This window comes from Carassius gibelio, chromosome A23, assembly GCF_023724105.1.
Source record: "Carassius gibelio isolate Cgi1373 ecotype wild population from Czech Republic chromosome A23, carGib1.2-hapl.c, whole genome shotgun sequence".
NCBI classification, from domain to species: domain Eukaryota; kingdom Metazoa; phylum Chordata; class Actinopteri; order Cypriniformes; family Cyprinidae; genus Carassius; species Carassius gibelio.
Genome location: NC_068393.1, coordinates 2,341,194 through 2,363,270, shown reverse-complemented (window position 1 = coordinate 2,363,270; position 22,077 = coordinate 2,341,194). Strand labels below are relative to the sequence as shown.

General features: G+C 41.4%; 1 pseudogene; it reads right to left on the bottom strand.

Annotated features, from left to right (window-relative positions):
- LOC127944301 (uncharacterized protein K02A2.6-like) overlaps positions 1–22,077 on the bottom strand; it is a 106,114-nt pseudogene that overhangs the window by 40,791 nt on the left and 43,246 nt on the right.

Here is a 22,077-nt window from a genome sequence, read left to right as displayed (position 1 = left end):
TAACCGCCCGACGCTACGAGTCTCGTCCTCTCGCCAAATCCTGCAAAAAAAAAAAAAAAAAAAGCTACCCTCAGCTACTCTCACATCTTTTAACCCCGTCTGGCGAGGCTTACCCGTTCGATGTTCTGAGTTAGAGGCCCCATCGGATGCTGCGAGAGTCCTCCCAGTCGGGTTTTCCTTTCCAACCCTCCCCGTCTGCCGAGGCTTACCCGTCTGTCGCGTGTGCTCCCTTCAGACGTCTGGCGAGAGTCTCCCGGATGGGCCTATGCTTGCCAGCCGCAAGCGAGTCTCATCCATCCGATGCCGTGAGTCGGGATCTCCCTTCGGATGTTGCCAGAGTCCTCCTTGTCGGCTAGCCCAAAAGCTTTTTATCTGCCAAACCGAGAGGACCCAGACGTCCGTCATCCTGAGTCTCAATCTCCTGTCGGAGGCTTCATGGGCCCTCTCGGTCAGCGTTAGGCCCTTCACCCACTGAATAGCAGGGGCTATCAGCCAGTAGGGCCCGTACGCCGACACCGTGACCTATTCCGGTCGAGGCAACTCGGGTCCTCCCGGTCGGGCACCACAACCACGCTGCTCCTCCTCATCGGCCGGTAGGGCTCACCGTTCCAACGCCAAAAAGCTCCAGTTGAGCATCGGCCCGAGCCCTACCGACCGGGCGCCAACAACCACGTAGTTCACTAGCTGCAGCCGGTAGGGCCTACTCTCCCAACTCCCATGTCGCTCCCTCCGGAGTACGTAGGCCCTTCCAGCCTGCCAACGAGATGACTTCTCAGAAACCAAATCAGCCCCCGCCAGTACTCTGCTTTTATGGGGGGGCATTCTTTAAACTGGCGGCTGTCCTCTTGTACATTTGCCTTTTTGGGGGGTACTCTAGGTTCGGGCAATTCCCGAGCTCGTAGCCCTTCCCCGGACAGCACGCCAAATACGCATACCATACCTCAGCTAATTATATGTAAGCGTGAACTAGTGAAATGTAATTATCAATGAAGATTCGGGAGGAGCGCGTCAGATACTTAGCCTAATCATCACAGGTGGACCACAATCAAGTAATCAATCCCACAGTATAAATATCGCTGACTTACCTCTATCCATTGACGGTTTATCAGCATCCCTCCTCCACCCCATCTCCTCACTTCAAGTTCACTTTACAATATACGGGGAAGGGGGGGTACTCTAGGTTCGGGCAATTCCCGAGCTCGTAGCCCTTCCCCGGACAGCACGCCAAATACGCATACCATACCTCAGCTAATTATATGTAAGCGTGAACTAGTGAACTGCTTTTGGTGTGAGTGATCTAATATTTATGAGCCCAAACTTTAAAAATTGTTTTTGTTCATTTACTTTACATTTTTCTGGTTTAATTACAATAAGATTTTTTCTAGATCCTACATTATATTTATATTTATATTTTATATATTTATGCATGGATGATATTAACCTTTTATACACTGACATTGTATCAGTTAGGAGAACTATGGACATAACCGACTGGTTGGGGAGGGCTGTGGGAGCAAGATTAAATCGAGACAAGACCAGGATACAATTTTTTGGTCCCCAGGAACGCTCAGAGACAGATAACGTTACTGACATTCGACAGGAAATAGACCTTAAGATTTGAGGAGTAAAGTTTGACAAGGATGGGGGAGGAAATGGAAACTGGGAAGAGCTAATGAAAAAAATCAAGACGAAGATTGAGTTTTTAAGGACTTCGAAAGACGGCTGAGGGCATATGGGAAGAAGAGATGTACAAACAGATGCAAACACAACTGGCAGATGGTCTGAAAGAGAGGCATTAATAACTTTCACATTCTTTATGGGAAACCCATATGATAAAACCAAATCCAATGTATGCCCCAAGTTATGAGTAAGATTACAAACAAATTTTGACAAACTTAGAGATTCAATAGGGCATACCAACTCCAGAGGTTTGGATGGACAACAGAGATTAATTTTAACATCCACAAGAATTAGCAGCCTTTCACATTGAGACACAAAGTTAGAAAAGAATTGATGAATAAAATCCTTATTAAATCTCAGAGTTCTGTAAACAAGTGCATATAAAACAGGGCCCCCTATATAAATTCTCATTAAATGTAACTCAAAGCTGGAATACACATCATTAATTAATTGTTTGTTTACAAAAAAAAAAAATTAAATACAGTTGCAACACCTCCACCCTGGCCAGAAAGTCTAGGAGTGCTAAAAAATGCTTTGTCCGGTTGAGAGAGTTCGCCGAGTGGTAATAATTCATCCTGCTTCAACCATGTTTCAGTTATGAATAACAAATCAAGAGAATTTGTATTAAAAAAGTCATTCAAAACAAATGATTTGTTTGATAGAGATATAATATTAATCAGTGACATCCTCACTATCTGTGGTTCACGACAGGTGAGAGGTAGCAGACCTGGAGTTTCCCTCCTGCGACCAACGGCATTAGTAGATGAAAGCAGATCGTACAAAGTCTCACCACAGCCGGAACCAGACCCCTAGCCACAGGCAGTCACTGCAAAAGCACTAGTTCATACAATGTTATTAGCAGGAACATTGAGCAGATTAAAAAACAATAGTATCAAATTAAAATTAATCCCAAAGCAGTGGCAGACACGTCAGCGTGCGCTCAAACAGGAAGTGAAAAAGTACCTAGAGAGTATTGTGTGGTTGGGACAGGCTTCCTGACAGCTTTAGAGTAGGGATAGTTTCATTATTACCCAAAAAAGGAGACAAAACTAACTTGAAGAACTGGTGACCAATCATGTTTTTAAATTTAGACTGTAAAATTTTTTGTAAGATTATCCCGACACGCATGTCGACTGTTTAAGAGCACGTGATTCACCTGGAACAAGCTTGTGCTGTGACCGAAGGAAAAAAAACAGACAGCCTAGTGCTGATTAGAGATGCCATCTGTTACGCGAAAGACAGAAAAATTCTGCTAGTAGTCCTACATTTAGATTTTGAAAAAGCATTTGATCAAGTCTCGCACCAGTACCTCTTTTGAACAGACAGAACAGAGATGACATCAATGAATTCAATGATGAACTGCCTTTAACTATCACTTTGCATTATTGACACACTGTTTTCCTAATGAATGTTGTTCAGTTGCTTTGAAGCAATGTATTTTGTTTAAAGCGCTATATAAATAAAGGTGACTTGACTTGACTTTTGGGTACTTGAAAAAATAGGGTTTCCAGAGAGGTTTATAGCCTGGGTGGGACTGCTGTTCAAGGGACTAGTCAGCTAAATTCTAGTAAATGGCTGTGAACATACACAATGGTGTCCTTCAGGGATGTCCTTTAACTCCTCTTCTGTATGTGGCTTACATCGAGCCACTGGCACAGATCTTGAGAAGGGATAAATGGATCAAAGGACTGGCAGTTCCTGGGACGGGTGGTCTGATTGCAACTTGTGCTTTATAAATGGAAAAGGCCTCCCAGACCCCCACCTGTTTTTACGCAACCGCTTCACCTCCCTCCACATAAACTATGCTGTGACTCCATCCAAAGATAACAAGACGGAAGCCATGACATGATTTTAGATGAGGTCTTATATAAGGACTCTTAAATTTTACCTGTAGATTTATTTGAAAAACACCAGTGTCATTTAACATGCCTAAAGAATATCGCTAAGTTCCGCCACCATCAGATGACAGGTGCATCACAACGCGCATCACTAGCCGTCACAAGAGAGCGACAGAATTCAAATAAACAATCTTCCGCCTTTCACTTTTTTTTGGTGGATTGTCTGATTCTATTTGTGACACTTTACGCTACAGAACCATGCAGTTTTTTTTACTACCAAGACACAGTTTTTGAGTGTGAGTTATTCCGTAATGAACACAAACAATTCTGTCCCTGAAGAACTGAAATGTAAACAAAGGAATTATCATCCATATTACAACATTATTGCTTTGTTGGATTAAATATGCTTCATGAAATTCATTTGTGTTTATGACTCATTATTACGATGAATCTGGTATATACTGCATTATCATTCTTCATGTTTTGATGTGTACTGCTTACACAAATTTACATTTACATTCTTTATAAGCTTTCTATTGAAAAACAACGATCTGTCACCGATGCTTGAGGCTTAGATCTTTATAATGATATATAGTTTGTCAAGATAAAATTTGTAACGTTTCATATAATCTATTCGTAAATATTGACAAGTGCAAACAAGGGGAGTTCAGGACTCACATGTCGGGGTGTGGGTTAAGAGGTTAAAAGAAAATATTTTATTTTAAGAAGTAAAGAGATATCGAAGAAGGGTAAAACTGTACTAGGTATTTTTTTAAAGGGTCATAAATGGGGAGGGGCAATCACGTCTTTAAAAACAGGAGGGAGGGAGTCTGTGGCAGGGGGGGCATGGTTTAGCGAAGTCTGCAGCGGGAGAGAGAATCAGGAGACGAGCGGTAAGTGAGTGGTTTGGGCAAAAACTATCAGCACCTGTTATAAACACCTGTTTCTTGTTTCAGTAATTGGCGCTGAGAGCGTATCAAATCCAGGAGAGACAGAAGCAGTCAAGAGAGAGACGGACCGCTGACGTGAATCGGAAACGGAACCAGAACAAGTAAACCGGAAGTGTTGTGCGATCGTGTCTGTGTTGATGTCAGAGTAAAAGTCACCATTGGGGTTTATAAAGTTTAAGTTTTATTTTGAGTTAATAAATTCGTCAGCAGTCCAGCCGACCCCTTTGTCCTCTTCCTTTCCTCTCACGAACATACTACGCTGGTGCCGAACCCGGGAAAGGCAGAAGGAGTGCCGCCGCTGTGCAGAGTCCTTCCTCTATGCCATTTGCGGACATTATTTCATCCCTCGCGGCCCTACATCAGGAGCAACACCGGGCCTGCTGGACTTGAGAACGGATCAGGTGCGGTGATTCCACGCCATCTTTCAAACCCATGTAACAGAAATGAGTCGAACCAGACAAATTAAAGAGTCTATCAAAGCTGTATGCATTGAAACACGAGAGCTGAATTCCTCATGAAGTCATAAATCAGTTCTAGTGCCACAAGAACCAAGCAAGATAACCAACCAACCAACTTGTTCACACAACAGCTTTCAACATTAACACCAATAGAACAATTATTGACAATTTTAATTCAAAGAAGGGCATTGTCAAATTTATTGTTCGTAATTGAAATGCAACGCTGGACATCACATGGAAACCCATGAGAGTACTGCACAAGTCCCATTGACTCCCAAATTTGACTCTCGAATTTTCTTGCTTGATATTGTCCTGACAATCATTTGTAAAATATATCATAATCGTGTTATAGGAATCATGTCCAAAATTAGACCCTGCGAGGCAGGAACCACATGCTTGGTAAGATAAACAAAGGGTTTATGATACCCCCGAGCCAAGACCATATCTGATTGGTCAAGACAACATTTGAGGTGTGGCCAACAAGGAACGTTAAATACTTTGGACATCGTAAAATCTTTGCTTTTAGTCCCTAGCTGCTGCTATTAGCCATGTCTGTTTTTAGTCTCTAGCTATGCTTCTAGCCATGCTTCTAGCCATGCTGTGTAGTCATCATTGATCTTTGAGCACGGTTCCAGCGTGCCTGACTGCTGCTACTATGCCACAATGAGTGAGTGAGTGAGTGAATGAAGTGACATTCAGCCAAGTATGGTGACCCATACTCAGAATTTGTGCTCTGCATTTAACCCATCCGAAATGCACACACACAGAGCAGTGAACACACACACACACTGTGAGCACACACCCGGAGCAGTGGGCAGCCATTTATGCTGCGGCGCCCGGGGAGCAGTTGGGGGTTTGATGCCTTGCTCAAGGGCACCTAAGTCGAGGTATTGAAGGTGGAGAGAGAGCTGTTCGTGCACTCCCCCCACCCACAATTCCGTCCGGCCCGAGACTAGAACCCACAACCCTTCGATTGGGAGTCCAACCCTCTAACCATTAGGCCACGACTTCCCGATGAGAAAGAACACAACCTATTCTCGTCAAACTTTATTTCTTTTCTTTTCCGTTTGAGAGTTTCGTGTTCTGAGTTAAGTTTTGTAACGTCGACCTCGTCTGCGCGTTTGAACTCCAACCAGCCACACAACTTCAGCTTCAGCCAACGCCCAAGCACGGGCTCCCCAAGACGTCACTTCAGCCACTACTGAACTTACAGCCAATCAGCGACACCGGGAGTCCCTTTCACAGCAAACGAAGGCAACGTATTCCCAGATATTTGTTGTGCTGGTGTATCTAATATAATTTACACCCCATTGAGGAACTCAATGCGAGCGCTAATTACGTGATTGATGGTTGTTCATGTTTATGCAATTTAACGTATTGCTGTGAACTTGGGATTCCATATTTCCATTCTCTTAAACTCATCTTTCCCTAACTTTCGACCTTCCTGCAACTTGTGTGAATGTGTGTGTGCGTGCGTTTATGTGTTAGATTAGTTTATATGTCTTAGATTTATCTAATAAAGCCTTATTCATATTGAAAAGAGAAGTATCTTGTGTTTTGTGCTTACAAGTTAATGTCTTAAACTGCCGATCTTGTTACTGTGCTAATTGATAGTGTTTCACTATAGTTTGGATATTAGTATCCAGCGCAGATTTGATGTTAAATGGCTAGTTCACTGAATCGCAGGGCGTCTCCGTGACCAGCCGTGAAACAGTGATTCTGTTCAAATTCCCTTTAAAATCTTAAATGATTCCCTATGAGCTAAATTGACCTGTTTCCCTTACACCCAGTAGGAGGACTGCGAGAGGTTCCAGAGCGGGACCACCCGCGGTTCCCACTAACTTATCTCTCCACAAGATGGGACCACAAGACGACCCAGAAGTATTCCTAGAACTGTTCGAGAAATAAGCGGAATCATGCGGCTTGCCCCACGACAAATGGCCAGTCCGTCTGATCCCCCTGCTCTCAGGCGAGTCCCAGGTGGCCGCACAACAGCTATCGGTGGCGAACCTCCTAGTCTTCGATGACCTAAAGAGGGCCATCATTCAGCGGGGTCGGCCGGACCCCAGAGCAGCACCACCAGCGCTTCCATTCCCTGGACCTGGAGGAATCAGCTCCGGGACTCCTGCCGCAAGTGGCTACTGGCTGAGGGGAGTGACGTGGAACACATTATCGACCTCCTGGTGCTGGAGCAATTCATCACTCGGCAACTGAAGCAAACAGCCGAGTTGGTCCCGTGCCACCATCCCACATCACTGGACTCGGCCATCCATCTAGGACCACATGGTGGCGTGCCCAGGGGTCGGCGAACCATTAACATCTCTCTGTCTCTCTCTCTCCGTCTCTCTCCTCCCCCTCCCTCTCCCTATGTCCCGGTTTTATTGGGATTGTTACGTGCGGAAGACTCTTGGGGAAATAAGGCACGGAAGGAAGCTGCACGGGTGCAGGTGGGAGAAACTGAGCCAGGACCGCTGGGTTCTGCTTCAGAGGAACCGAGTGAAATCTGGAGACTTATTCTCTCGGAGCGTGGTGACTTTCCTCTGGAGCAGTCTCACGATGAGACATTAAAACACGTTTCAACAGGTCCGCTCCATCGATGGCCAGCCTCTCCAACCTGCCCACCCACTCACCTATCCGTATTTTGCCATTTTAAGAGATTGGTTTTATCAAGTGACCCAAGACGCTCGGACAAAAGTGAATACAACCCAGTTGTTGATTCCGAAGAGCCGCAGGGAATGTCAGTTGGTGAACCCACCGGCCGCCCCAAAAGCGCCTTTGCGCCCTCTTCCCTAAATGCGGGTCCCCTTGAAGAGAATTGGTATGGACTTCATCGGGCCATTAGAGCGATCTGCATGAGGACATCGCTTTACATTAGTCATAGTTGAATATGCAACATGATATCCTGAAGCAGTGGCCCTCCGCAACATTTCCGCTAAGAGTGTTGTGGATGCCTTGTTTCGTCTGGGTGGGGGTTCCGAAAGAGATCCTCACCGATCAGGGCACGGCGTTTATGTCACGTACGCTATGCACACTGTATGGATTATTGGGCATTAAATCGATTCTAACTAGCATCTATCACCCACAAACCGACGGCCTGGTCGAACAGTTTAATCGCACACTTAAATCCATGATCTGTAAGTTCGTCCATGAAGACGCCATGAATTGGGATAGGTGGCTAGAGCCCTTGTTATTCGCTGTGCGAGAGGTCCCACAAGCCTCCATGGGGTTTTCCCCCTTTGAGCTTCTCTATGGACGCCAGCCCCATGAGGGGTGCTGGATGTACTGAGGGAAACTTGGGAGGAGGGGCCATCTCAGGGCAAAAACAAAATTCAGTATGTGCTGGACTTGAGAACAAAACTCCACATGTTGGGGCTGATATCAATGGACAATTTGTTACAAGCCCAGGACCGCCAGAGCCAGCTGTATAACAGGGGAACTAGATTACACAAATTTGCACCGGGAGAGAAAGTACTTGTATTACTCCCAACGTCGAGCTCTAAATTAATGGCTAAGTGGCAGGGACCCTTTGAGGTCACACGACAAGTCGGAGATCTCGATTATGAGGTAATACGGTCCGATAGGAACGGGGCCCGTCAGATCACTCACCTCAACCTCCTAAAAAAATGGAATGAGGTGGAATTAGTGATGTTGGCAACGGTGATTGGTGGGGAGGATGATCTCGGACCAGAGGCGAATGTCAAACCACAATTCCTCGCCCTGGCCTCAGGGGGAGATCATCTCTCGCCGTCCCAACTCACTGATTTAACGAAACTACAGGCAGAGTTTGCCGACGTCTTCTCACCCCTACCGGGCCGTACTAACCTGATTCAGCACCATGTCAAAACCAAGCCGGGCATGGTAGTTCGCAGCCGGCCATATTGCTTACCTGAGCACAAGAAAAAATTAGTTCAGGCTGAATTAGGCGCAATGTTTGACATGGGGGTAATATAAGAATCCAATAGTAACTGGGTGAGACCAATAGTTTTAGTTCCGAAAACGGACGGCTCATTTTATTCAACATTGGACTTAACAAAGGGTTATTGGCAGATCCCCTTGTCTCCATTATCCAAAGAAAAGACAGCTTTCACAACGCCGTTTGGAAAACACCAGTTTGTTACCCTTCCATTTGGGTTGTTCGGGGCATCGGCTACCTTTCAGCGCCTCATGGTTAAGATTCTGCGGCCCCATGCTGCATATGCGGCTGCCTACCTGGATGATATCATTATATTTAGTAATGATTGGCAGCGGCATATGCAGCATCTGAGGGCTGTCCTGAGATTGCTGAGGGGGGCAGGACTCACGGCCCACCCAAAGAAGTTTGTGATTAGGCGTGTGGAAGTAAGGCATCTGGGGGCAGGGTTTAGGGAAGTCTGCAGTGGGAGAGAGAATCAGGAGACGAGCGGTAAGTGAGTGGTTTGGGCAAAAACTATCAACACCTGTTTATAAAATGCCAGGAGAGACAGAAGCAGTCGAGAGAGACGGACTGCTGACGTGAACTGGAAATGGAACCGGAACGAGTAAACCAGAAGTGTTGTGCGATTGTGTCTGTGTTAATGTCAGAGTAAAAGTCACCATTAGTGTTTATAAAGTTTATGTCTTATTTTGAGTTAATACATTTGTCAGCAGTCCAGGCGACCCCTTTGTCCTCTTCCTTTCCTCTCACGAACATACTACAGTGTCAAATACAATAAAGGAGATTAAATTAAGTTGAAACTTTTAATGAGGATTTATACAACATCAACGAAACAAACAGTGATTTTAAAAGAAGTGTTGTCTTTTATAGAAAAAAAAAATTATCCCTAGATTTTACTATTTTAGAAATACAAGAAGCTCTTAGAGGTTTTAAGCGGGGAAAATCCCCAGGACTAGACAGACTACCCCTAGAGTTTTATGTGATGTTTTGGGATAGTTTGGCACATGACTTACAGTTTTAGAATAGGGATAGTGAAGCTACTGGGAAAAAAGGAGACAAGACTGACTTTAGAATTGGCAACCCATTATACTTTTACATTTTGATTTCAAACGTTTTAGTAAAATTTTAGACAAACGAATGTCGACTATTTTAGAAGACTTGATCCACCATAATCAAGCCAGTGCCATACCAGGGAGGAAGATCACAGACAGCCTAGTGTTGATTAGAGACGCCAACTGTTGTGCGAGAGACAGAAATATTTAGCTTTTGAGAAAGCATTTGACTGAGTCTCGAACCAGTACCTTTATTAGGTACTGCAAAATATGGGGTTACAAGAGAGATTTATAGCTTGGGTGGGACTGCTGTACAAGGGAGTAGTCAGAAAAATTCTAGTAAATGGGCATCTTTCCAAAGCTTTCAAAATACACAGTGGTGTCTGTCAGGGATGTCCTTTATCTCCTCTTCAGTATGTGGCTTGCATCGAGCCACTGGCACAGATCTTGAGAAGGGATATATAGATCAAAAGGACTGGACCTTCCTGGGAAGGGTGGACTGACGGCGACCTTTGCTTCTTACATGTACAACGTTATTCTTTTAGCCACGGACATTTTATCCATATGAAGAGCAATGGACTTGACTGACTGAGAGCTTTGGGAACTGGACGAGGCCGGTGGAGTGATTGAGAAATGAGCGACACCTGCGCCACTCACTGGTCTCGCTTCCCATGGAGGAGATTGAAGGATATAAAACATTGTTATATAAAATTGGGTTTTATTAACCCGGGCCTGGGTTTTATTTTGTGTTTTGATTTTGTTTGTGCTGTTTTGTGTTTATTTTATTATTAAATTCATGTTGATTGTCTGCCGGTTCCTGCCTCCTCCTTCCCACGAAACAACTTTGTTACAGCGGTGTTTTGATTTAATTTGATTTGAAAACACCAGTCTCTTTTAACCTGCCTAAAGAATATAGTTTTATTAAAAAAAGGTTTTAAAGAAATACCTTCCATAACAGCAAGATGCCACCATTTTAACTGACCATAAGCATCTCGTGTGCTTGTGCAGTTCAGGTACCAGCTCACCATCCTTGGGGTGGGCCGGGGCTTGAAGGACATGACAGCACAGGAATTCATCTCATAAGCATCATCTAGGATGCCATCTGGACCACCCAAAACCGGGTAGTGCCTCAAGGTAATCCCCCATGCATGCGAGTTTAAGGTAACATCAATATTGCAGGGGTACGGACAACAATATTCAGATGGGAAAGCTCATAAAATAGCATCTCACATGCCTGTTCTGCAGAGTGGGGTGAAGAATGACTCCCCCAGAAAGAAGCAGGCTCGTCCAGGATAAGTCGTGGCCTAGTGGTTAGAGAGTCTGACTCCTAAGCCTAGGGTTGTGGGTTCAAGTCTCGGGCTGGCAATACTGTGACTTAGGTGCCCTTGAGCAAGGCACTGAACCCCCAGTGCTCCCCGGGCACTGCAGCATAAATGGCTGCCCACTGCTCTGGTTGTTCATTCACAGTGTGTGTGTGTGTGTGTGTGTGTGTGTTCACTGCTGTGTGTTTGCACTTTGGATGGGTTAAATGCAGAGCACGAATTCTGAGTATGGGTCACCATACTTGGCTGAATGTCAATTTCACTTAAGGACTTCACCTACGGTTCTGCACAACAGATGACTTTTAAAGGCTATTCATTTTTGCTTTGTGTGAAACGTTCACACCTTTTAAAACACTTCACAGACATGGACTTTTAAAAACAAGTTACACACAGTGGTCTGTTTTTTAATAAAGATTGTATTTGATTCTAAAACCAAATTTATTTATTCTATGTATTCATGTCTTGTTTAAATAATTATTGTTTAAAATTTATCCTATTTGACCTTTCTCTCTCTCACACACACACACAACTTATATGTGTGTATATAAATAGTTTTTTTATTTACCATGCTTGTAATTTCCTATAAGGTATTTGATGGGCTTAGAATGATTAAAATTGTTCCACTCTTTCCAATTACAGTAATTGCTGTCCTATTTAAGTGGCGGTTTGAGTGTTGGTTTTAATGTATCAAACATGGAATCAAAACCAAGAAGGGCAAGAAAGCCAAACTGGACAGAGGAACAGTGTTTACTGTTAGCCCAGTTAGTGGATGAACACAAGGCCATTCTTAAAGGAAAATTTGGGCCAGGTGTCACAGCAAGGGACAAGAAGCAGACATGGGAGTGTATAGCACAAACTATTAACGGTTCATTCCCCCTGCTTGTGCGCACCTATCAGCCTGCTATATTCATAAATGCAGGTTTTTGAGCTTGAAAGGTGGGAATCTCCAGTGGAAACTAAATGAACTGCGACACAATAAGATGTTCTGAAAGTGCTGCAATTGTTTGTGTGATCACTCTGCTTACAGAAGGTTGTGACAGACACAGATCATCACTATTGCATTGTTGCATTTTCCCATTTGCCAAATATCGTAATGTAGTGATTCATTTATATATTAAATTATAAATTATTATATTATCTATAGCCTCTTATTAACTCACTGTCATCCATTGTCTGCAAAACATTTCTTCTGCCTCTTCTTCTCCCTGACATTTTCTCCTCTGCTAAAGAAACTCTTAAGCCTCTTAAAAGTCCTCGTCAAGTTTCGTCAACTTTTAAGGGTTAAAATGCTTTCTGAATTACTTTTTTCTTTACTAGGATTTTTTCTATAATTTTAAGAGTAAACGCCCACATTTCTAAGAATTTTCTTAGAATTTTGTCTTTAGGAGCTACTTTTTGCATACGGGCCCAGGTGATTTTGCACAGAGTGGAGGGTACTACCATACCCCAGCTTTTCAGGTCTCCCAGACTTACCAAAGCTGAGGTGGGCATTGCCGTGTCCGGCTTTCTTCCCGCTGCATTAAAGCAGCATAGCTTCTCTGCATTTTAGCTAAGATCAAGGGCCGAGAGGTGGATCGATTCTCTGCTAGTCAAGAACCTTTTGCCATTTAAGTGGACTGAGGTTTTTCTAGTTGAGAGAAAATTGCACTCTAATTGCTGTGGAGATGGAAAAAGTCAACCTTTTTTTATTTTGTCATTAGTTTGTTGTATTTTAAGAGTATTTATTCATCTTTTAAGTAATTTAATTGATTTTGGTTTATTTGTGTAGACTCTATAAAATGTCAGCTACCCTAGCCGGCATGAGGAGACACCACAGCGTGCGTTTTTGTTCTTGGAAAAAGATTGGAAAGTTATATGAATTGTCAAGGTTAGATTTCTCCAAGAAATAGGTTGAAAAGTTGTTGTGTTCACTCCACAAAACCAGAACTACATCCTTTTGCCACCTTTTAACAAAGGTTTTGACGTAAGTTTTAGGAATTCTAGCCTGTTAAATGAGTTTTGGAAAAGGTTTGAAAATGTCAAAACCCAGTTCTCTATGTTTAAGGTCTGACAACACACATAAAGTGGTAATTGTTCAAATGTTTAATGAAACTGTAAATGGAGAAGCCATTTGTCTGTGGTTGAGCAGACATTGCACTGTTAAGACCTAGGCTATGAAAGTGGTTGATGAGGATGGTATCTGGAATTGCTCTTGGAGGGTGCTTATCAAACAATGGGAAGACCCCGAAGCTTCCAAGTCATGAGACATATGCCATCTATGCTAGTTCTTGGCTAAAACAGAGGCTATATTCAATACCAAGGAATACCCAAGCTCAGTCGCAAATGTAGAGAGTTCGAGATGAAAGATGACAGTGGCGTTGAGGAATGAGGAACAGCAAGGGGAGGAAAATAAAAGGAAAGAGAGTGGGGAGGACCTTACAGAGGTAAGTGAAAATGTAGGGGAGGACATAGATGACTTGCAAAAAGAAAGCCAAGCAAGCAAACAACTGATTCTCTGACTCCACCTCATCAGATGACCTCAACAAATTATTCCCAAGTCAAAGCGTCAATTAAATTTCTTTCCTATCGATTGAGCTGAAATTATCCACCCCTAGGAGCTCACCTTGTAAATCAGAAGAGAAACAAGCTCAATCCCCTGCCTCCAATATGGTGGAAATGTGGGAAGAGCCTGTTTTACAAACAATATGGTTCCCTTTAACTGATAGTCTGTTAAAATTTTAATATGTTGTATCTGTCTTTCTTTATTCTCGTTTTAATGCTTATGACCATCTCCATCTCAACTCTAAATCTGAGAAGTGTGAGGTCACAAACAAGAGCACAAATTGTTTTAAATGTTTTAAGCACACAGCCCTCTGATGTGTTTTTATCACAGGAGTGTGCTTTACCCTTTTTAAAGAATTACAAGAAGTGGGAGGAAAAATGGAGGCAGGAGCCCTCTATATGGAGTGGTTCAAACCAAAATAAAGGAGATGTTGTCTATGTCCTGAAACCCCACAAATCTTGGTGAAGGGGAGCACAGCATTGAGAGACAAGTGGGCCCATCTTTAAGTTAACCTGACTTTTTTAGGGAGGGATTTTAACATCTTAAACATATATGGTTATACAGAAAAGAATGACAGATACAACCTTTCAGAAGACACGCAACCCCACCTCTTAGAGAAAGACCCATTAATTTGTGCTGTAGGATTTTAACTATTTTAGGAAAGGAAGATAGGAGGAGGGGGGGGGCTTTAATAAAGAGAAAACAACACATTTATTGCAATAAATGTTAAAATATTTTAGACTGTCTGATTGTTTTGAGATCATGCATCGTGGAGCTGAGGGACACAATTGGTTTAGTAGTCCAAATCCTTTCGTATAGATTTCATTTTTAGTAGCGATTACCCGCCAAGAGATGCCAGAGTAATTCCCATTTTCTTTTCTGACCACACTATTCTGTCATGCACGCTTACACTTTACTCAGGTGTGATTGCAGGGAAGGGTCTGTGGAAGCTAAAATGCTCCCTATTTCAAGATAAGGTTCTTTCTCTCTAGAAATATGGCAAATAGTCTTAGAGTTTATACTTGACTAACTGGGGCCCAGGTCAGGAAGCAGACAGACTGGCTAAACCGACCGTCTGCTAGCTGCCTCACGTCACAGAGTTCAGCTAATTCTCAGCACATAGAGACTCTTTCACCTAGATATCACACTATAGAGACTGTGTCTGTTCCCCGAACTAGAAAATACAAAAAATGTCCAAACCAAGTTAATTGAGGTTCAACAAATAAAAAACAGATGCAATATGGATAAACAAATGATAAAGCTTGGCTTATTGATCATCAGATCCCTTTCTACGAAAACACTTTTTGTAAATAATAGGATCACTGATCATAATCTAGATGTGCTCTGTTTGACCAAAACCTGGCTAAAACCTGATGATTACATTATTTTAAATGAGTCCAACCCCCAAGATTACTGTTATAAACATGAGCCGCGTCTAAAAGGCAAAGGGGGAGGTGTTGCTTCAATTTATAACAACGTTTTCAGGATTTCTCAGAGGGCAGGCTTCAAGTATAACTCGTTTGAAGTAATAGTGCTTCATATAACATTATCCAGAGAAACAAATGTTAATGATAAATACCCTGTTATATTTGTACTGGCTACTGTATACAGGCCACAAGGGCACCATACAGACTTTATTAAAGTGTTTGGTGATTTTACATCCGAGTTAGTTCTGGCTGCAGATAAAGTTTTAGTAGTTGGTGATTTTAATATCCATGTTGCTAATGAAAAAGATGCATTGGAATCAGCATTTATAGACATTCTGAACTCTATTGGGGTTAGACAACACGTTTCAGGACCTACTCATTGTCGAAATCATACTCTAGATTTAATACTGTCACATGGGATTGATGTTGATAGTGTTGAAATTATGCAGCCAAGTGATGAAATCTCAGATCATTATTTAGTTCTGTGCAAACTTCGTATAGCCAAAATTGTAAATTCTACTTATTGTTACAAGTATGGAAGAACCATCACTTCTACCACAAAAGACTGCTTTTTAAGTTATCTTCCTGATGTATCCAAATTCCTTAGCATATCCAAAACCTCAGAACAACTTGATGATGTAACAGAAACTATGGATTTTCTCTTTGCTAGCACTTTAAATAAAGTTAAGGTTAAGGAAAACAGTTTGACACCATGGTATAATGAGCATACTCGCACCCTAAAGGGAGCAGCCGAAAAAAGGAGCGCAGGTGGAGGAAAACAAAAGTAGAGGTCAGGCACGTGCGGGGGGGGGGGGGGAGGTGGGGGGGTGGCGTTGGGTGCTTGAGCACCTGCCCCTTTGCCCTTTGGTGCCCAAAGTGCCCTTTTGTCAAAGCAAAATTTCCTCTAATTTTTTTTTTGTCATAACGTTTCGTTTTGTGAATGCCTGCTCATGCCCAATCTAAATATTAGTAAAATTTTGAATAATAATTTAGCCATCAATAAGATGACCAACATGACCTTTGACCTGACGACGGCGACCTCCTCATCCGACGGGACGATTCGTCACGCTGCACACGCATTTTTTTAATTGTCAGAGGATATTATTTTCAACACCGCGGAAGCTGGTAAGTGGTGCTGCATTCTCAGCGAAGTGATTTTGATATTTATTTACTTATTATTATTTTACAAGAACGATGTGAGAACATGCGGATATGTTGTTTATATTGCGGTGTGTAGCCTGTAGTGTAGAGTAACGTTAGCGTGCTGTTTGAGGGAGAAACGTTTCACAGGCATCGAGGGCAGAGGCGTCATGCCCATTCAAAGATTTCGGAGCCAAGTTGATTTTAAATGCAGCTTCCAAACGACAAAAAAAAAAAAAAAAAAAAAACAACTGCAGAATATTATTTTTTATAGATTTGATATAATCACACTGTTGTGATTAGATCGTTCAGCATCAGCTGCTAAATTCAAATCTGTGTTCGCTGGCTGGCGCTGAGCCAGAGACGTTCGTACAGCGCTTCATGATGATAACCAATCAACGGTTCTGTTGCGCGAATGCAATGGCCAATCGGAGACGTGCAGAAGAGTCATGAAACGCGGTGTTTTTGTTCACTTGCTCGTTGACTGAATTATTTAGCGAATTCTTTCTTCAGAGAGAGAGAGAGAAAAAACTTAAAATAATCCAGATGTGCATAATGTAATGTAAAGTGCTTCAGTGATTGTAATGGGAGTTTTTGAGAGTGCCTGAACTCCGGCTAGACTGAATGAAAATGTTATTTGATAATGTAAATGTTCTTTACTCTCTGAAAAATGAAAGTGTTAAAATAAGTAACTTACAATATTGTTATTAAAATTTACATTAAATGCAAATTCAGTCCTATTAAAAATATTTTATGGCATGATATGGCACTTAAGTAAAAAGTTTTATGTGTAGTTAATAGATTACACCTTTCCATTTATTGATCAAATAACAATCTATAAAGGTGCAAAACGCGTTTACTTATACGTTTGAGAATCGAGATATTTCCTGATATATTAAGCATATTAAGCATGAATTGTTTTGAATAAAAAGGAAAAATAAATAAAACATAAGCCTATATAAGTTATACAGTGCTTTCATAGCATGACTCAGTTGTTTATTGTTTTGTATCAATATTTAAGGTGGACTTATTGATTAGGTGCAAGAATAGTAGTGATGGTTAAAATAATAGATTGATAATGAAATAGTAGATTGTGCCTTGTTCCTAGATGGACAAAGACTGGAAAGTAATAGATCAGATGAGGAGATGGAGATAGAGGAAGAAAAAGAGGCAAATGTAGACGCACAAGTGACAGAAAGAGCAGGTAAGCAAGCCAGGAGACAGAGGAAAATGTAGAGTGTTTTCTGTAGTTTTTACTATAACAGCTGTTCTTAATTATTCTGTAGAACAGAGAAGAAAAAGCCTTCAGGTTGGGACAATTTAAGACATTTCAGTTTCTAATCCCAGAGCTATTATTAGGTGGAAATATTATTTTTTTTTTTTTACTTTTAAACTTAAAATTGTCTCTTCTAATCTTTTTCTTTTTAAAAACTGCATCACAGCATTTGCTGCCATATCAATACATAATCATCAATATCGATACGCAAATCGACAAGGAATGCTTCACAATATATTGCTGTATTGCTATTTTGAACCGTGCTATTTAAAGCCTTGTTCCATGAGCCCCTTTTATACTTTGAGCACCTGCCTCACCAAAGGTCTCTGCACGGCCCTGGTAGAGGTATTTCGTATTGCTTGGCGGAAAAGTAACCTATCCTACAGAAAAGCATTAAAAACTGCTAGATCTGATTACTTTTCTTCCCTTTTAGAAGAAAACAAACATAACCCCAGGTATTTATTCAATACAGTGGCTAAATTAACGAAAAATAAAGCCTCAACAAGTGTTGACATTTCCTAACCCCACAGCAGTAATGACTTGAACTACTTTACTTCTAAAACCGATACTATTAGAGATAAAATTGCAACCAATCAGCCGTCAGCTACAGTATTGCATCAGACTATAGACCCCCTGAGGAACAGTTCCACTCATTCACTACCATAGGAGAGGAAGAATTGTATAAACTTGTTAAATCATCAAAACCAACAACATGTATCTTAGACCCTATACCATCTAAGCTCCTAAAAGAGGTGCTTCCAGAAGTCATAGATCCTCTTCTGACTATTATTAATTCCTCATTGTCATTAGGATATGTCCCCAAAACCTTCAAACTGGCTGTTATTAAGCCTCTCATCAGAAAAACCACAACTTGACCCCAAAGAACTAGTTAATTATAGACCAATCTCAAATCTCCCTTTTCTGTCTAAGATACTAGAAAAGGTGGTATCCTTACAATTATATTCCTTCTTAGAGAAAAATGGTATATGTGAGGATTTCCAGTCAGGATTTAGACCGTATCATAGTACTGAGACTCCTCTCCTTAGAGTTACAAATGATCTGCTTTTATCATCTGATCGTGGGTGTATCTCTCTATTAGTTTTATTGGATTTTAGTGCTGCGTTTGAAACAATTGACCACAACATTCTTTTGCATAGACTTGAACACTTGGTTTGCATTAATGGAAGTTCATAAGCATGGTTTAAATCATACTTATATGACCGCCATCAGTTCGTAGGAGTGAAGGAAGATGTGTCATATCGATCACAAGTGCAGTATGGAGTACCTCAAGGCTCAGTACTAGGGCCGCTACTCTTCACGCTTTATATGTTACCCTTGGGAGATATCATCAGGAAACATGGTGTTAGCTTTCACTGTTATGCTGATGATACTCAGCTCTATATTTCTTCGCGCCCCGGTGAAACACACCAATTTCAAAAACTAATGGAATGAATAGTTGATATAAAAAACTGGATGACGAGTAATTTCTTATTGCTAAATTCTGAAAAAAACAGAGGTGTTAATTATAGGACCTAAAAACTCTGCTTGTAATAACCTAGAACACTGTCTAAGACTTGATGGTTGCTCTGTCAACTCTTCGTCATCCGTTAGGAACCTAGGTGTGCTATTTGATCGCAATCTTTCCTTAGAAAGCCACGTTTCTAGCATTTGTAAAACTGAATTTTTCCATCTCAAAAATATATCTAAATTACGGCCTATGCTCTCAATGTCAAATGCAGAAATATTAATCCATGCATTTTTGACCTCAAGGTTAGAATATTGTAATGCTTTATTGGGTGGTTGTTCTGCACGCTTAGTAAACAAACTACAGCTATTCCAAAATGCAGCAGCAAGAGTTCTTACTAGAACCAGGAAGTATGACCATATTAACCCGGTCCTGTCAACACTGCACTAGCTCCTTATCAAACATCTTATAGATTTTAAAATATTGCTTATTACTTATAAAGCCCTGAATGGTTTAGCACCTCAGTATTTGAATGAGCTCCTTTTACATTATAATCCTCCACGTCAGCTGTGTTTTCAAAACTAATATATAATAATACCTAGAATACCTAGAATATCAAAATCAACTGCGGGAGGCAGATCCTTTTCCTATTTGGCGCCTAAACTCTGGAATAACCTACCTACCATTGTTCGGGAGGCAGACACACTCTTGCAGTTTAAATCTAGATTAAAGACCCATCTGTTTAACCTGGCTTACACATAACATACTAATATGCTTTTAATATCCAAATCCGTTAAAGGATTTTTAGGCTGCATTAACTAGGTAAACCGGAACCGGGAACACTTCCCATAACACCCTATATACTTGCTACATCATTAGAAGAATGGCATCTACGCTAATATTAGTCTGTTTCTCTCTTATTCCGAGGTCACCGTAGCCACCAGATCCAGTCTGTATCCAGATCAGAGGATCACTGCAGTCACCCGGATCCAGTACGAATCGAGACCAGATGGTGGATCAGCACCTAGAAAGGACCTCTACTGCCCTGAAAAACAGCGGAGACCAGGACAACTGGAGCCCCAGATACAGATCCCCTGTAAAGACCTTGTCTCAGAGGACCACAAGGACTGGTCAGAGGAGTACTGGCCCCCCAACTGAGCCTGGTTTCTCCCAAGGATTTTTTCTCCAATCTGTCACAGATGGAGTTTCGGTTCCTTGCCGCTGTCACCTCTGGCTTGCTTAGTTGGGGTCACTACATCTACAGCGATATTGTTGACTTGATTGCAAATAAATGCACAGACACTATTTAACTGAACAAAGATGACATCACTGAATTCAATGATGAACTGCTTTTAACTATCATTCTGCATTATTGACACACTGTTTTCCTAATGAATATTGTTCAGTTGCTTTGACGCAATGTATTTTTTTTAAAGCGCTATATAAATAAAGGTGACTTGACTTGATAAGGAAAAGTCTGGGAATACAGGGAGCAGTATAGCAGATTGCAGAACTTTCAGGACTTCTACTATTCACAGGCACTAAGTTGGGAGATGGTGACGGAAAAGACCAAGACCATTTTTAGTGAAGCAAGAAAAAGAAAGATAAAGAAAAAAATGGCTGGGTTGCAGAAACTATTACAACATTATGTTAATCTAGTAATTTTAGGCTGTGACTTTAATTATGAAATTTAAGGGATTAAAACATAAATGACTAAATTATCAGAAATAATAAGGAAAGGTTGATTGAAGAAGGGGAAAAATGCACAAGGTATTTTGTCAGGAAAATAGTGAGTGGGGCAATAGCAAACATAAAAAAATGAAGAAGGAAAGTTGAAGTCCAATACAAAGCATATTTTAACCATGGTTGAACATTTTTACGGAGAATAGTATGAATATAAAAAGTAGACACAAAAGTACTAAATTATTTTTTTATTTGACTGAAAACAACTTTCAATGAAAAATAAAAATTAAGCAAAAAGACAGACTGTTTAAAAAGTTTTAAAAAGGGTAAATCACCATGTGGAGATTAACTCTCACTGGAATTGTATTTGACATTTTGGGACATTTTAGGAGAAGACCATTTAGTTGTTCTTAATAAAGATGCAAAGATGACTTACAAAACTGGCGGCCAATCACACTATTAAACTTCGACTATAAACTCTTTAGCAAGATTTTAGCTGCATGCATATCAAGGCTTTTAGGAGATTTGATCCACCCGGATCAAACCACACTGTACAAGAAAGATCACAGTTCACAGACAGCCTCGTACTGATAAGAGATGCCATCTGTTATGTGAGAGACAGAAATATTTGATAAGCAGTGGTAAATTTAGAGCATTTGACAAGTCTTGCATCAGTACTTGTTCAAAGTTCTGGAAAAATTGGGGTTTGCGGGGAGATATTTAGCTTGGGTGGGATGGCTATATAGAGAGATAAATAGCAAAATTCTGGTAAATGGCCATCTTATAAAAGCAGTTAATATAGGCTGTGGTGTCCGTCAGGGCTGTCTGTGCATTGAGCCCTTAGCGCAAGTTTTGAGAAGGGACCAATGGATTAGAAGACTCCCCACTCCAGGGACAGGAGTACTGACAGTTAAAACAGCTCTTTATATGGATGAGTGAACATGACATATGTACAGGCGTTTTATCAATTCAAAAGTCTTTTGATTTGACTAACTGGTTTGGAAAAGATGGAAGACACAAACACAGTTGTATGTACCTTGGAAAACTACAGACCACAGTTGACTGGACTTTTGACAATGAAAAATACAAATGTAAAAATTTTAGGTTTGAAGTTTGACAGTGAAGGAGGGGGAAAGGGAACTGGGAAGATATCTTAAAGAAAGTCAAACAAAGAATTGGGTTTGGTGATTAAGAAACTTAACAATAGTAGGAAAGGTTTTAATAATAAATTTGGTCATCTTACTCCCTTATGCTTTTATTATGTTCTGTTTTCAGGCCCCCAAGACTGTTCCTCTTGGCATTGGATCGGGCACTTTTTAACTTCCTGTGGG